We start from the raw sequence: 14,899 nt of genomic DNA, 5'->3' as shown, positions 1-14,899 counted from the left end.
ATTCTTAAAGATAGCTTCACCGCCATCTTTTCTCTTTTGCTTTTCTCTCCCCCGACTTTCTTTCTCCTCCTGCTTTTCACACTCTTTCTTGCGCATGCCCTTTCTCTTTCCCTTTCTTTTCCTCTCATTTTCTCTCTTACCCTGCAGGGAGATACTCTGTTTGTTTAATAAACTCCCTTATGTGATTTCCCATTTCCGGCATGGTTTCCGTGGGATTCCTTACAAAAAGTACTCTGTTTCTTAACTGGCAAAGAGAGAACTGAGGTGGGGAGTCACCTGGTGGGGCCCACTCTGCCACCTGTTCCTGCAGATTTATTAGGAGATCATAGCAAATACTGTCATACCATTCTGGGAACTGCCTACTGTGTGGCCTATGGTGTAGCTAGCAGAACAAGAGTGAAGCAGTCAAGAAGACTGTACCCAGGAGGAAGCTGGTCAGAGATATGGAAGGAAGTGAAATTTACTTTCCTTTTGAGTCTAAAAGCTCACATGACAAGCATAAGAGGGTCAGGAAACCCAAGAGGGGGTTGCGATCACACTCAGGGACTAAGTCCAGGAAGGCCTTATTCATAGATAGTACAGTGTGCTCCATGAATAGGATTCTTGGGATGCTCCTGCTCCTGAGATCTAGAAACCCAGTAGAAACTGGGGTATGCCCAACATTAGGCACTGATCTAATCTCTGATACCACCCAACAAAGTTCCTAAATCCTGATTAGAGCTAAGCCCTAGCTATCTCCTGAAAACTCTGCAACAACCCCACGCTTAGAGTGTGTTGATCTGGTCTGTCTAGACAAAATTCCAATCGACAGTATTATAGGAATCGGGTAAGAAGTGGCAAAAGGCACTCAACGAGTGGGAGAAACCAAATTTTAATTTACTCTGGCAGGTCCGGAGGAGATTAGCACTCCAAATTCTGAGCACCCCTTAGCAGTTTTCACTACATTTATAGGCTATCTAGTGTCATAAATTTTCTAGTCTAAAACCATACATAGCTGTGCATAAGGTTTCAGAAGACAATACATGATTGTCTGTAAGGGTTTTCAAGCAGGAAGCATGTTTACAAAAGCAGAGCACAATAAGGGAGACTGACTCCTCTTACAAGGCCTTTCCTAAACCTCTAGCCTTAGGCCTAGAGGCTTCACAAGGGCCTTTAGACTTCAAAGGCAAGTAGATCCTAGGGAAAGTCCTTTACAATCCAAAAGGAAGGAGCAAATGATGCTAATTAGGTTAGCTGAAAAGCAGCTGGCAGGAACAAGGAGGGGCACTCTCTCCCTTTCCCAGGCACTAATTTTTAGAGACAGCATTCTCAGTTTACTTTCTATCCAGGCCTAGATCAGTTATCCACTACAATAGTATGTCACATTTTGCCCTACCTTATATTAGTAAGAAGGGGAATTGAAAACTGTTTCAAACAGGTTCATTTTTAAGCTACTCCATCTGAAAGTTTGGTGGGAAATACAAAAAGAGGAAGGGTTAACAACCCCTAGTTCTCAATCTCTCTTTGTCTCTCATATATCACTGTGTCTCTCTCTATCAGTACACAGTCCAAGAAGAAACAGAAAGGACACTAGGAAAATTATACTGCTAAACCCACATGGAAATATATTTAAAAATTTACAATAAACCTGATATCTCAGAACAGTTTGGCAAGAGAAGATTGTGCCCTACAAGGCCCACATGTAAGAGTGGGAGAGAAATCCATTCCAACAGATGTATAAAAGTCAACATAGAAATTCAAGAAATATGAAAAAACAAGTTAAAATGAAGACTCCTAAAGAAAAGAATTCACTCCAAAGATATTGAAAGGAATAAAATACAAGATAAAGAATTCAAAACAATGATTATCAAAATAATCAATAAATTCCAAGAGAATACAGAAAAACGACTAAGTGATGTGAGGATGGCAGTACAGGATATGAAAGAGAAATTCAAGCAGACAGATAATGAAAAAGAGCCAAATAGATATCTTGGAAATGAAAGACACAATAAATCAAATAAAATGTTCACAGATTAAAAATAGAAAAGGAAGAAGTCAAATTTTCACTCATTGCAAGTGATATGATTCCGTATTGGAAGATCTAAAAGTTCTACCAAAAGACTGCTAGAGCTAATTAACAAATGCAACAAAGTAGCAGGTTACAAAATCAACATGCAAAAATCATTAACTTTCCTTTAAGTGATAATAAATCCACTAAGAAAGAAATCACAAAGCAAACACAGTCACAACAGCTTCAAAACAAAAAAAAAAAAGCTAGAAATAAATCTAACCAAGGTGGCGAAAGATGTCTACAATGAAAACTATAAAACATTAAAGAAAGAAATTGAAGAAGACTTCAGAAGATGGCAAGATCTCCCATGTTCTTGATAGGCAGAATAATATTGCTAAAAGGGCCATATTACCAAAAGTAACAGAGATTCAATGCAATCTCCATCAAAATACTAATAAAGATGACACACAGACAAACCCATACATCTACAGTCATGTGATTCTTGACAAAGGTGCCAAAAACATTGTAAAATATGGAAAATGACAAATCCCAAAATAGTGTGGCCTGGGAAGAGGGAGTGAGGAAGAAGGCAACACATTGATAACAGCCATCCTTTCTCAAAATATCCTTACCTAGTGGCAGAGGAATCCCTGGGAAGGAAGCAAATATCATCCAGTGACAAGACAATCCCTGGGAAGAAGATAGTCATCATCAAGCCTAGAATGGCAGTCTCTGGAGGAAGCCAAAGCATTGATCCTTCCCCAAATAAATCCCTTCCCAGTTACAGTACAATGGAACCCTGAAGAAAAAGTGATGAACACTGAACATTGACCCCAGACACTCCATTCTTCCTCAATTAAAAGTATTGCCCAGTTAAGTCACATTTCAAATTCTTACAAATCTGTTTCCTGGGTGCCCAAACAGACACACTCTGTCAATAATTAAGTCACCACTCTGGGTGTCTATATAAGCACAGACTCACCCTTTGACCAGTGACTCATTTTCCACCAGGAAAGTGTGTCCACCAGATGCATGATTTCATTGCTGAATAAAGGCTGTGCTGACCCATGAACTTTGCACCTGGCTGAGTAATTTTGTGCTAACAAACATAAACTGCAGAAAAAACAGTCTTTTTTAACAAACGATGCTGGGAAAACTGGTTATCCATGTGTAGAAGAATGAGACAATATCTTTATTTCTCACCATGCAAAAATCAACTCAAAATGGATCAAAGGACAGAAACTAAGCAAATCCTAAAAGAAAGCACAAGGTCAACATTCCAGCATACAGGCACAGCCAAAGAGTTTCTCAAAAAGACCCCTTAACCTTAGGAAATATTGCCCAGAGTTAATAAATGTGATGGCATCCAATTGAAAAGCTTTTGCATGGAAAGGAAACGATTGAGAATGTGAAGAGAGTACCTACAGAATGGGAGAAAATCTATGCTAACTACTGTTCTGACAGAAGATTAATATCTAGAATACATAAAGAACTCAAAAAGCTTAACACAAAAAGAAATGCAATTAATAAATAGAAAAATGAATCAAGCAGACACTTCTTCCAAAGAAGAAACACAAATGGCCAATAAACATATTTAAAAAATTGTTCAACATAATGGCTAATTAAGGAAGTGCACATCAAACCTACACTGACATTTCAGTCAGAATGGCAGTCATTAAGAATTCAAATGATAATATATGATGGGGAGATTGTGAAGATAAAGGAACAATTTATACTGTTTGTGGGATTTTAAAATAGTAAAACCACTATGGAAATCAGTATGGAGGTTTCTCAAAAGAAAAGGAATAGAACCTCTATATGACCCAGCTATATCACTACTTGGTATTTATCCTAAAGAAATAAAGTTAGCATACTGTAGTGATACATTGTTACCTATGCTTATAGCAGAACAATTTAGAATAACCTAACTATGGAACCAGCCTAGATGCCTGACTATGAATGAATGGTAAAGAAAGTATTGTGTATCTACCCAATGAAGTTTTATTCAGCCATAAAGAAAAATTGTGTCATTTGAAGGAAAATGGATGAACTTGAGAATATTATGTTAAGTGAAATAAGTCAAACTCAGAAAGTCAGAGATCTTATGTTATTCCTCACATGTGGAAGCTAGAAAGTACAAAGAAAGAGACAGGTATGGGAAAGATCTCATAAAAATCGAAGGGAGATAGATCTGTAGAGTAGAGGAAAGGAACCAGGGAAAAAGAGTGGGGGGAATAAGGGGAAGCACTGATTAATGATATGGGACAAATTTTATTGTTTTATTGCATGCATTTATGAATATCTAACAATGAATCATACCATTATGTACAATTGTAAGGCACCAATAAAAAATGGGAAAATAAATATTAATTTTATAAAGAACACATTTCCTCAACTCTTCCACATATCTCTTCCTCAGTTATTTGCCCTGATAGAAAATTTGAACAGGGAAATCAAGACAATGTTTCTTTTCTCTTATTTAGATTATGAATTGATTAATAAATACCCTCCAAGTGAGATACATCTGGGGTGTGAGTGTGCATGAGTGATTGTAGGTCTTGTATGTGCATGTGCATGTATATTTTTAAATAAATGAATGTATTTAAATAAACCCTTAAATACATCATAGCTAATTTGTTTTTTTTTTATTTATTTATTTATTTATTTTAATTGTATACAAATGGGATACATGTTGTTTCTCTATTTGTACATGGAGTCAAGGCATACCATTTGTGTAATCATACGTTTACATAGGGCAATGATGTTTATTTTTTTTCCCTTCCCCCCCACCCCTCCCACCCCTCTTTTCCCTCTATACAGTCCTTCTTTCCTTCATTCTTACCGCTCTCCTTATCCCTAACCCTAAACCTAACCCTAAACCTAATGCTAACCCCTCCCACCCCCCATTATATGTCCTCATCCGCTTATCAGCGAGATAATTTGTCCTTTAGTTTTTTGAGATTGGCTTATCTCACTTAGCATGATATTCTCCAATTTCGTCCATTTGCCTACAAATGCCATAATTTTATCATTCTTCATTGCAGAGTAATATTCCATTGTATAAATATGCCACAGTTTCTTTATCCATTCATCAACTGAAGGGCATCTAGGTTGGTTCCACAATCTGGCTATGGTGAATTGAGCAGCAATGAACATTGATGTGGCTGTATCTCTGTAGTATGCTGATTTTAAGTCCTTTGGGTATAGGCCAAGGAGTGGGATAGCTGGGTCAAATGGTGTTTCCATTCCAAGCTTTCTGAGGAATCTCCACACTGCTTTCCAGAGTGGCTGCACTAATTTGCAACCCCACCAGCAATGTATGAGTGTTCCTTTTTCCCCACATCCTCGCCAACACCTATTGTTGCTTGTATTCTTGATAATCGCCATTCTAATTGGGGTGAGATGAAATCTTAGGGTAGTTTTGATTTGCATTTCCCTTATTACTAGGGATGTTGAACATTTCTTCATATATCTGTTGATTACTTGTACATCTTCTTCTGTGAAGTGTCTGTTCATTTCCTTAGACCATTTGTTGATTGGATTATTTGTATTCTTCGTGTAGAGTTTTTTGAGTTCTTTATAGATTCTGGAAATTAGCGCTCTATCTGAGGTATGGTTGGCAAAGAAATTCTCCCACTCCGTAGGCTCTCTCTTCACATTTCTGATAGTTTCCTTTGCTGAGAGAAAGCTTTTAAGTTTGAATCTATCCCAGTTGTTGATTCTTGCTTTTATTTCTTGTGCTCTGGGAGTCCTGTTAAGGAAGTCTGATCCTAAGCCAACAAGTTGAAGATTTGGACCTACTTTTTCTTCTATAAGATGCAGGGTCTCTGGTCTGATTCCAAGGTTCTTGATCCATTTTGAGTTGAGTTTTGTGTAGGGTGAGAGATAGGGGTTTAATTTCATTCTATTGCATATGGTTTTCCAGTTTTCCCAGCACCATTTGTTGAAGAGGCTATCTTTCCTCCATTGCATATTTTTGGAACCTTTGTCTAGTATGATAAAATTGTATTTATTTGGGTTTGTGTCCATGTCCTCTATTCTGTACCATTGATCTACCTGTCTATTTTGGTACCAATACCATGCCGTTTTTGTTACTATTGCTTTGTAGTAGAGTTGAAGATCTGGTATTGCAATACCCCCTGCTTCGCTCTTGCTGCTGAGGATTGCTTTAGCTATTCTAGGTTTTTTATTCTTCCAGATGAATTTCATAATTGCTTGCTCTATTTCTGCAAGGTACATCATTGGGATTTTAATTGGAATTGCATTGAATCTGTATAGCACTTTAGGTAGTATAGCCATTTTGACAATATTAATTCTGCCTATCCAGGAACATGGGAGATCTTTGCATCTTCTAAGGTTTTCTTGAATTTCTTTCTTTAGTGTTCTGTAGTTCTCATTGTAGAGGTCTTTCACCTCTTTTGTGAGATTGATTCCCAAGTATTTTATTTTTTTCGATGCTATTGTGAATGGGGTAGTTTTCCTAATTTCCCTTTCTGAAGATTCATCACTTATGCATAAAAATGCATTGGATTTATGAGCATTGATCTTGTAACCTGCTACTTTACTGAATTCACTCATGAGTTCTAAAAGTTTTCTGGTGGAATTTCCAGGTTCCTCTAAATATATAATCATGTCATCAGCGAACAGGGATAGTTTGAGTTCTTCTTTTCCTATTCGTATCCCTTTAATTTCTTTGGTTTGTCTGATTGCTCTGGCTAGAGTCTCAAGAACGATGTTGAATAGAAGCGGTGAAAGAGGGCATCCCGGCCTTGTTCCAGTTTTTAGGGGGAATGCTTTCAGTTTTTCACCATTTAGAATGATATTAGCCATGGGCTTAGCATAGATTGCCTTTATAATGTTAAGAAATGTTCCCACTACCCCAATTTTTTCTAGTGTTTTGAGCATGAAGGGATGCCGCATTTTATCGAATGCTTTTTCTGCATCTATTGAAATAATCATGTGATTCTTAACTTTAAGTCTGTTGATATGGTGAATGACATTTATTGATTTCCGAATGTTGAACCAACCTTGCATCCCTGGGATAAAACCCACTTGATCGTGGTGCACTATCTTTTTAATATATATTTGTATGCGATTTGCTAAAATTTTGTTGAGAATTTTTGCGTCGATGTTCATTAAGGATATTGGTCTGAAATTTTCTTTTCTCGATGTGTCTCTGTCTGGTTTAGGTATCAGGGTGATATTGGCTTCATAGAACGAGTTTGGGAGGGTTCCCTCCTCTTCTATTTCATGGAATAGTTTGAGGAGTATTGGAATGAGCTCTTCTTTAAAGGTTTTGTAGAACTCGGCTGAGAACCCATCTGGTCCTGGACTTTTCTTTGTTGGTAGGTTTTTGATGACCTCTTCTATTTCATTGCTTGAAATTGGTTTATTTAAGTTGTGTATGTCCTCCTCGTTCAGTTTAGGTAATTCATATGTCTCTAGAAATTTGTTGATGTCTTCGAGGTTTTCTGTTTTGTTGGAGTATAGATTTTCGAAATAGCTTCTAATTATGTTTTGTATTTCACTCGTGTCTGTTGTGATGTTTCCTTGTTCATTCCGAATTTTAGTAATTTGAGTTTTCTCCCTCTTTCTCTTTGTTAGTGTGGCTAAGGGTTTATCAATTTTATTTATTTTTTCAAAGAACCAACTATTTATTTTGTTAATTTTTCCAATTGTTTCTTTTGTTTCGATTTCGTTGATTTCGGCTCTGATTTTAACTATTTCCTGTCTTCTACTACTTTTGGTATTGGTCTGCTCTTCTTTTTCTAGCGCTTTGAGCTGTAGTGTTAAGTCGTTTATTTGTTGATTTCTACTTCTTTTTTTGAATGCACCCCATGAAATAAATCTTCCTCTAAGTACTGCTTTCATAGTGTCCCAGAGATTTTGTTATGATGTGTCTTTGTTCTCGTTTACTTCTAAGAATTTTCTTATTTCCCTCCTGATGTCTTCTGTTATCCATTCATCATATAATAGTGTATTATTTAATCTCCAGGTGTTGGAGAAGTTTCTGTTTTTTATTCTGTCATTTATTTCTAATTTCAATCCTTTATGATCTGATAGAGTATAAGGTAGCATCTCTATCTTCTTGTATTTGCTAACAGTACCTTTGTGGCATAAAATATGGTCTATTTTAGAGAAGGATCCATGTGCTGCTGAGAAGAAAGTGTATTCGTTCTTTGTTGGATGGTATATTCTATATAGGTCCGTTAAGTCTAAATTGTTGATTGTGTTGTTGAGATCTATAGTTTCTTTATTCAATTTTTGTTTGGATGATCTATCCAGTGGTGAGAGAGGTGTGTTACAATCGCCTAGTATTATTGTGTTGTGGTCTATTTGATTTCTGGAATTGAGAAGGATTTGTTTGACGTACGTGGATGAGCCAATGTTCGGGGTATAGATATTTATGATTGTTATGTCTTGCTGATTTATGCTTCCCTTAAGCAGCATGTAATGTCCTTCTTTATCCCTTCTGACTAGTTTTGGTTTGAAGTCCACATTATCTGAAATGAGGATGGATACTCCAGCTTTTTTGCTGTGTCCGTGTGCATGGTATGTTTTTCCCCACCTTTCACCTTTAGTCTATGGGTGTCTCTTTCTATGAGATGAGTCTCTTGCAGGCAGCATATTGTTGGATTTTTCTTTTTAATCCAATCTGCCAATCTGTGTCTTTTGATTGATGAATTCAGGCCATTGACATTCAGGGTTATTATTGTGATATGATTTGTATTCCCAGTCAATTGACTCATATTTGTTTTTGACATGATTTGGTTTCTCCTTTATTTGGCTATTCCTTTAGGCTAGCGCCTCCTGTTGCTGATTTGCATCGTTGTTTTTCATCTCTTCCTCATGGAATATTTTGCTGAGAATGTTCTGTAATGCTGGCTTTCTTTTTGTAAATTCCTTTAGCTTTTGTTTTCATGGAAGGATCTTATTTCATCGTCAAATTTGAAGGTAAGTTTTGCTGGGTATAAGATTCTTGGTTGGCATCCGTTTTCTTTCAGGGCTTGGTATATGTTGTTCCAGGCCCTTCTAGCTTTTAGGGTCTGGATTGAAAAATCGGCTGATATTCTTATTGGTTTCCCTCTGAATGTAATTTGATTCTTTTCTCTCACGGCCTTTAAAATTCTGTCTTTATTTTGTATGTTAGGTATTTTCATAATAATGTGCCTTGGTGTTGGTCTGTTGTAATTTTCTATGTTTGGAGTTCTATAAGCCTCTTGTACTTGGTTTTCCATTTCATTCTTCAGATTTGGGAAATTTTCTGTTATTATTTCATTGAGTAGATTGTTCATTCCTTTCGTTTGTTTCTCTAAGCCTTCCTCAATCCCAATAATTCTTAAATTTGGCCTTTTCATGATATCCCATAATTCTTGTAGATTCTGTTCATGATTTCTTACCATCTTTTCTGTTTGGCCAACTTTGCTTTCAAGATTAAATAATTTGTCTTCAATGTCTGAGGTTCTGTCTTCCAGGTGTTCTATCCTATTGGTTATGCTTTCTATGGAGTTTTTAACTTGGTTTATTGTTTCCTTCATTTCAAGTATTTCAGTTTGTTTTTTTTTTCAGTATCTCTAACTCTTTATTGAAATGATCTCTTGCTTCCCGTATTTGCTCTTTTAACTGTTGATTGGTGTGATCATTTAATGCCTGCATTTGCTCTTTCATCTCCTCCTTCAATGCCTGCATTTGCTCTTTCATCTCCTCATTAGCTTCCCTGATCGTTTTAATTACGTACATTCTGAACTCCCTTTCTGACATTTCTTCTGCTGTGCTGTCATTGGGTTTTATTGATGTAGTATGTAGGTTTGTTTGGGACATTTTCTTCCCTTGTTTTCTCATATTGGTCAGCTGTCAGTGGGACCCTGAGATATTGCAGTTTTCCGCTATTGGCTTATAGTGTCCCGGTAGATTTCCGGTGTATCACCTCCCAGCCTTCAGTAGCCTGATGTCTTGGAGGAATCTGATAAAGCAGCGCATCCGAAGAAAACTGCCCCTAGCCCCCTACTGTTTCCACGGTTTGGAACTGGTTCTGTGCAGAAATGCTCTCACTGTGCGCCTGCAGCGTGCAGCTGGCCGTGTGGGAGGAGCCCACTGCCAGAGTGTGGAAGGCTACCTTGGTAAGACTCTAGCTGCCCTGCCCGGCTCCAATAAGCCACCTCTATCTGGGCCTGCCACCCGGGCTGAGCTTTTCCCAGTGGGCAGACTCACCTGTGGCTCTATTTCAGTCCGAGTCTCTCAATGCCTCCCCTTCTTAACTCCTGGGTTTTGGAGTGACTGGGGGTGCAGTCACCCTCTAGGCCACCATCTTGGATCGCCCTGTGAAGAGAGCCTGCGACCGGAGTGGGCAGAGCCGCCTGAAGAGTTCTCTGGCTGCCCTGCCCTGATCCCAGAGGCTGCTTGTGGATCGAGGCTCTCCGTTGTTTCGGGGACTTGTGGCTGGTTCTATGTAGAAAACCTCTCACTGGGCGGTCTGGTCTGAGAAGCTAGCCTTGAAAGGCACCTCCCACCGCAGGGGTCCAGGCTACTTGGGGAGGTCTCTGGCTGCCCTATCCTGGTCCCTGAAGCTGCTTGTGTGCCGGAGTACGTTGCGCTGCACTGGCTCCGGGACTCGGAGCTTGTTCTGGTCAGAAAGTCTCTCACTAGTGGGCCAGTTCCATTCCGAGAACCTGGAGAAGCTGGCTGTGTGGGCGGGGCCCACCGCCGGAGTGCGCAGGGCTGCCTGTGGATGACTCTAGCTGCCCTGCCCGGCTCCGATAAGTCACCTCTATCTGGGCTTGCCACCCGGCCCGAGCTTTACCCAGTGGGCAGACTCACCTTTGGCTCTATTTCAGTCTGAGTCTCTCAATGCCTCCCCTTCTTAACTCCTGGGTTCTGGAGCGACTGGGGGTGCAGTCTCCCTCTAGGCCGCCATCTTGGATCACCCCTAATTTGTTGTTGATCTTTAATTTTCCCCAGTTCTAGTCACTGAGAACCTCCTAGAGTTAGCTTATGTGTCCTTTGATGGTCACTGATGTCTTCCTTGTCATTTAGTCAACTAGATGCTGTGGATGGTCTTTGTTTTGCCAGCCAATTCTTACTTATGACACTTTGCTGCAGAGAATTCAAGGTTGAATTAAAAAGAAAAGTGAAATAATAATGGGTACATACCACATGATAATTTTTATAATTTTATAAGTTAAACAGAGAAAACACTTATTCTAAAGAATCTTACAAATAGACATATCTCAAAATAAGTATAAATTAAAATTTCTGATAAGTTCTATGAGAAAAGTAGACAAGATGCACAATTGGACATTAAGATAGTTTATTTTTATTAATATGCTCTTAATTTTTCTCAGATTAAATCAGAGTTTTCCCAATAATAGGAGTTTTCTGAATCTCATAAAACAAAGAGCAGAAATTATGACTTTATTTCCTAGAGCAAAAAAACTTACTCTATGTTAGAGTCCACATCTCAACTTTTTATTCCTATTGTGTCAAGCCAATAACCGAAATAATTATGTTAATATGATACATGGAAATAGTGATTTGGGATATTCTTTCATTGATTTCTCACAGACTTCATTTTGTATATGTTGATGTTTTGTTATTTTTCACCAAATTGTTAACTTTTTTATTGTTGTGATTATATGCATCATGAATAAAATAAAAATTTTTCCAACTTAATATATTCAAGTTCTACTTTTTTCTGATACAAGTAGTCATTCATGAATTTTTAAAAATTCACATTCACTTTATATAGATTAGCTATTACTTTATGTTTCTATTCCATTTGGCTTAAGGCATATTTCTTATAAACAATGCATAGCTGGGTTTGCTTATGTTATAATTTTATATAGGGATATTTAATTTTTAAAACAAACAGCACAGAATATAGCAGATATTCAAATCTATTTCTCTAGTAATAAAAACTGAGGTTGAAATCTGCATTCTATTGTATAAACATCATGCATATTTTTTCTGTGGATTATTAAAAACAACAACAACAAAAAACCTTTCTAAACTATTTGCACTCAGGTAAAGCCTGAAATGAAAATTATTAGCCAGATTTAAGGAGCTCAGTCAGAAATGCTTTCCTTGAACACCTGTTCCCCAAGGAAAGAGGAAAATGTACCGTAATGTATCTTACACGTGTTCACTTTGTGTTCCTACCAAAGAAGAAATAATGTTCCAGTACGGTTAGGTTGAAGGGAAGGAAAAATAACAAAGAAACTGAGAAAAAGTCAAAATAGAAGCTCCAAGTATGAACTGAAGTACAATTATAATATCAAGGTACATGAACAATTTATGCTTTTCTCCATGGAAATTTCCAGGTCAAAATTCCTACTAAATGGATCAGCTGATTCAATTAAAATGATTGAAGCATATTTCATTTTACATCATTACTGTCATTTTTTCTGACATTACATAGCTGACCCTAAAACAACAATAGAAATTTAAAATAGGGTGTAATTGGATGAATATAAAAGAAGTTGGAACTGGAGCTTCCAAAAGCTCTTTGCTCTTTAGATCTAAACTCTCATTAGGAGTAAATGATGCCGAAAACATTTAAAATATGTCATTTTAGCTTTCATAAACAATTTATGCTTGAAATGCACAGTGAATGCTGTGCATTTTATTTTAATATGTTTAAAGCATTTGGCACAATGAGGTTAATTTAAGTTTTGGTACTTCTTTTTTATAAAGAAAGCTTACAGCATATAAAAAAAGCTATAGCTAGGTTCTGTTTTAAATGTGGAAAGGTGTGGCAGTTGAGTTTGCCCTGAATCCAGTGACAAAACCCTTATAAAACACTGGAGTAGAGAGATACCTAATAAGCCTAGGCGGTGTGAAGATGGAGGCAGATTTAAATGATACAAAGTAACCACAAACCAAGGGAAGCCAGGGAGTGGCTGGCAGCCTTCATAAGCTAGGAGAGCAAGGAAATTTCTCTCTAAGGAGACCCAGGTAGCATTTGGCACTGTCAAAACCATCATCTCAGTTTTCTGGCTTCTGCAAGCATAAAGAATCATTTAAGCATCCAAAGTAAGAGAAATTTACTATAGTAGTCTCCAATGTTTAATACAAAATTTGTTTTTACCATTTTGTAATACCGAAATTTGCCATTTTACCAAGAGGTGGCAAGAATTCTCCTTGACCCAAACTGGTGTGATTCCTCTAAGTCCTCTCATACACGGCATTCCTTGTCTGTCCTTTTAGGGCCTACATTGCCCAATTTTAACAAGAATTCTCAAAAGTCAACTTAGAAAGAACTCACACCTTTGATATCTTTGAATCTTTGTAGGATGCAGGATGTTTGTCTATTGTACCCATGAACCTGGAAGTGAACAATTTAGTTTCCATAAGAAGTTGTTCTGCTGTTCTTGAAAGACTTTTAGGCACTGTTCCCAGTTTCTTATGCTATAAAACTGATAGTTGATTGTCCCTGCAAATCTTGTCTCAATGTTGAAGGGGGATGAGATAGGTTAGGTAAATGAAGGGCTAATAAACCTTAAATTACCAGATTTTAGATGAACACTCCTTAAGTGATTTACATGGCTACATACCAGAGGTTAAGTAAGGACCTGAAGAAAAACTCAAAGGCATGATCAAGTTTTATCCTGCTTTTAGTTATCTATCCAGCAACTACAGGCCTAAGTAAAGAGTCACTGCTTTTAATTGGTATTGATGATCATGTTTTTTTTTTATTAGTGACAGAAATGCAAAAGTACCCTACCTGATGAAGTTAAATGAGAAATATAAAATACTTACATAAAAACTTGGCTTAAAAATGCTATTTTCAATTCTGTGCTATAACTGTCTCCTCTTACATGTATCTGACAATCAGACTGCCTTTTTTTCTTACAAAATGTTAAAAAATGGTGATTAGTCAGAGAGTGCAGAAATCTTTGCTCGGACTAGATGTCCTTCAGGGAAAAAGTTGAAAGAGTTTTAGATTGGCAAATAACAATATTTCAAATTAATTTTTGTTATTGACCTTTGTGGCTAACATATACAGTAAAGCATTTTAAAAAATTATTTTCCTGTACTTTGATTGATGATTTAACACGTTAACATTTGCAGCAAATACACATGAGAAATTTATCATGTTTTATCACCTTGAAGATGATGCTTATTTCCTAGTAATATTCATATTATATTGTATGAATAGAATATAATTGAAAAACTTAAAATGACCTTTTTCACTTTGGAAATAACATTGATTTATCTTACAATAGAAATCTTAAGATAAGGTAAAGGAAATCTTGCTTTCCCAAGTCTTTAATTTTTTAAGACACTGGTCTAGCTCAGTTTGTACTCTTAGTGCCTCTGAGGTAGGAAAAGCTGAGGGAAGTTTGTCTACATTCCCACCCTTCCATTAATAATGGTTTTCAAATATAATAAAAATTTAAGAGTTCAGGCAATATATATGCAAGTGAAATATGCTATTTGTGTATATGTGTATTTTGGAAAAGATGACAAAAATATGGTGTCTCAGAAAACATTGTTTTTTAATTTTTTTTTTTTTTTTTTTTTTTTTTTTTTGCAGTATTGGTATTGAACCCAGGACTTTGCATGCACCAAGCAAACATTCTACTACTGTGCTACCCTAAACCCTATGTTTTACAACTATTAATGGAAGTTTTTAAAGATTTAACCCTCCTTAACTGATTTTTAAAATGAATTTCAATACAGTGTCCAGCTTTTGTCTAGAATTTCAATACAGTGTTGAGATAAAAAATACCTGTGTTAATTTGAAGGCATTTTACACATTGGAAGGTTTTATATTTTTTCCCTCTTGGGACATATAAAAAAAAGTGCATACTACCAAAATATACACTTTAAAGAAAAATTATACAGCTAAAATTAATATAATCATCAGATAGGAAATAATGTGATATTTAAATGGTTTGTAGTTGTTGAAAA

Source organism: Sciurus carolinensis, chromosome 8 (assembly GCF_902686445.1).
Source record: "Sciurus carolinensis chromosome 8, mSciCar1.2, whole genome shotgun sequence".
NCBI lineage: Eukaryota > Metazoa > Chordata > Mammalia > Rodentia > Sciuridae > Sciurus > Sciurus carolinensis.
Note: the sequence above shows the minus strand (reverse complement) of the source record.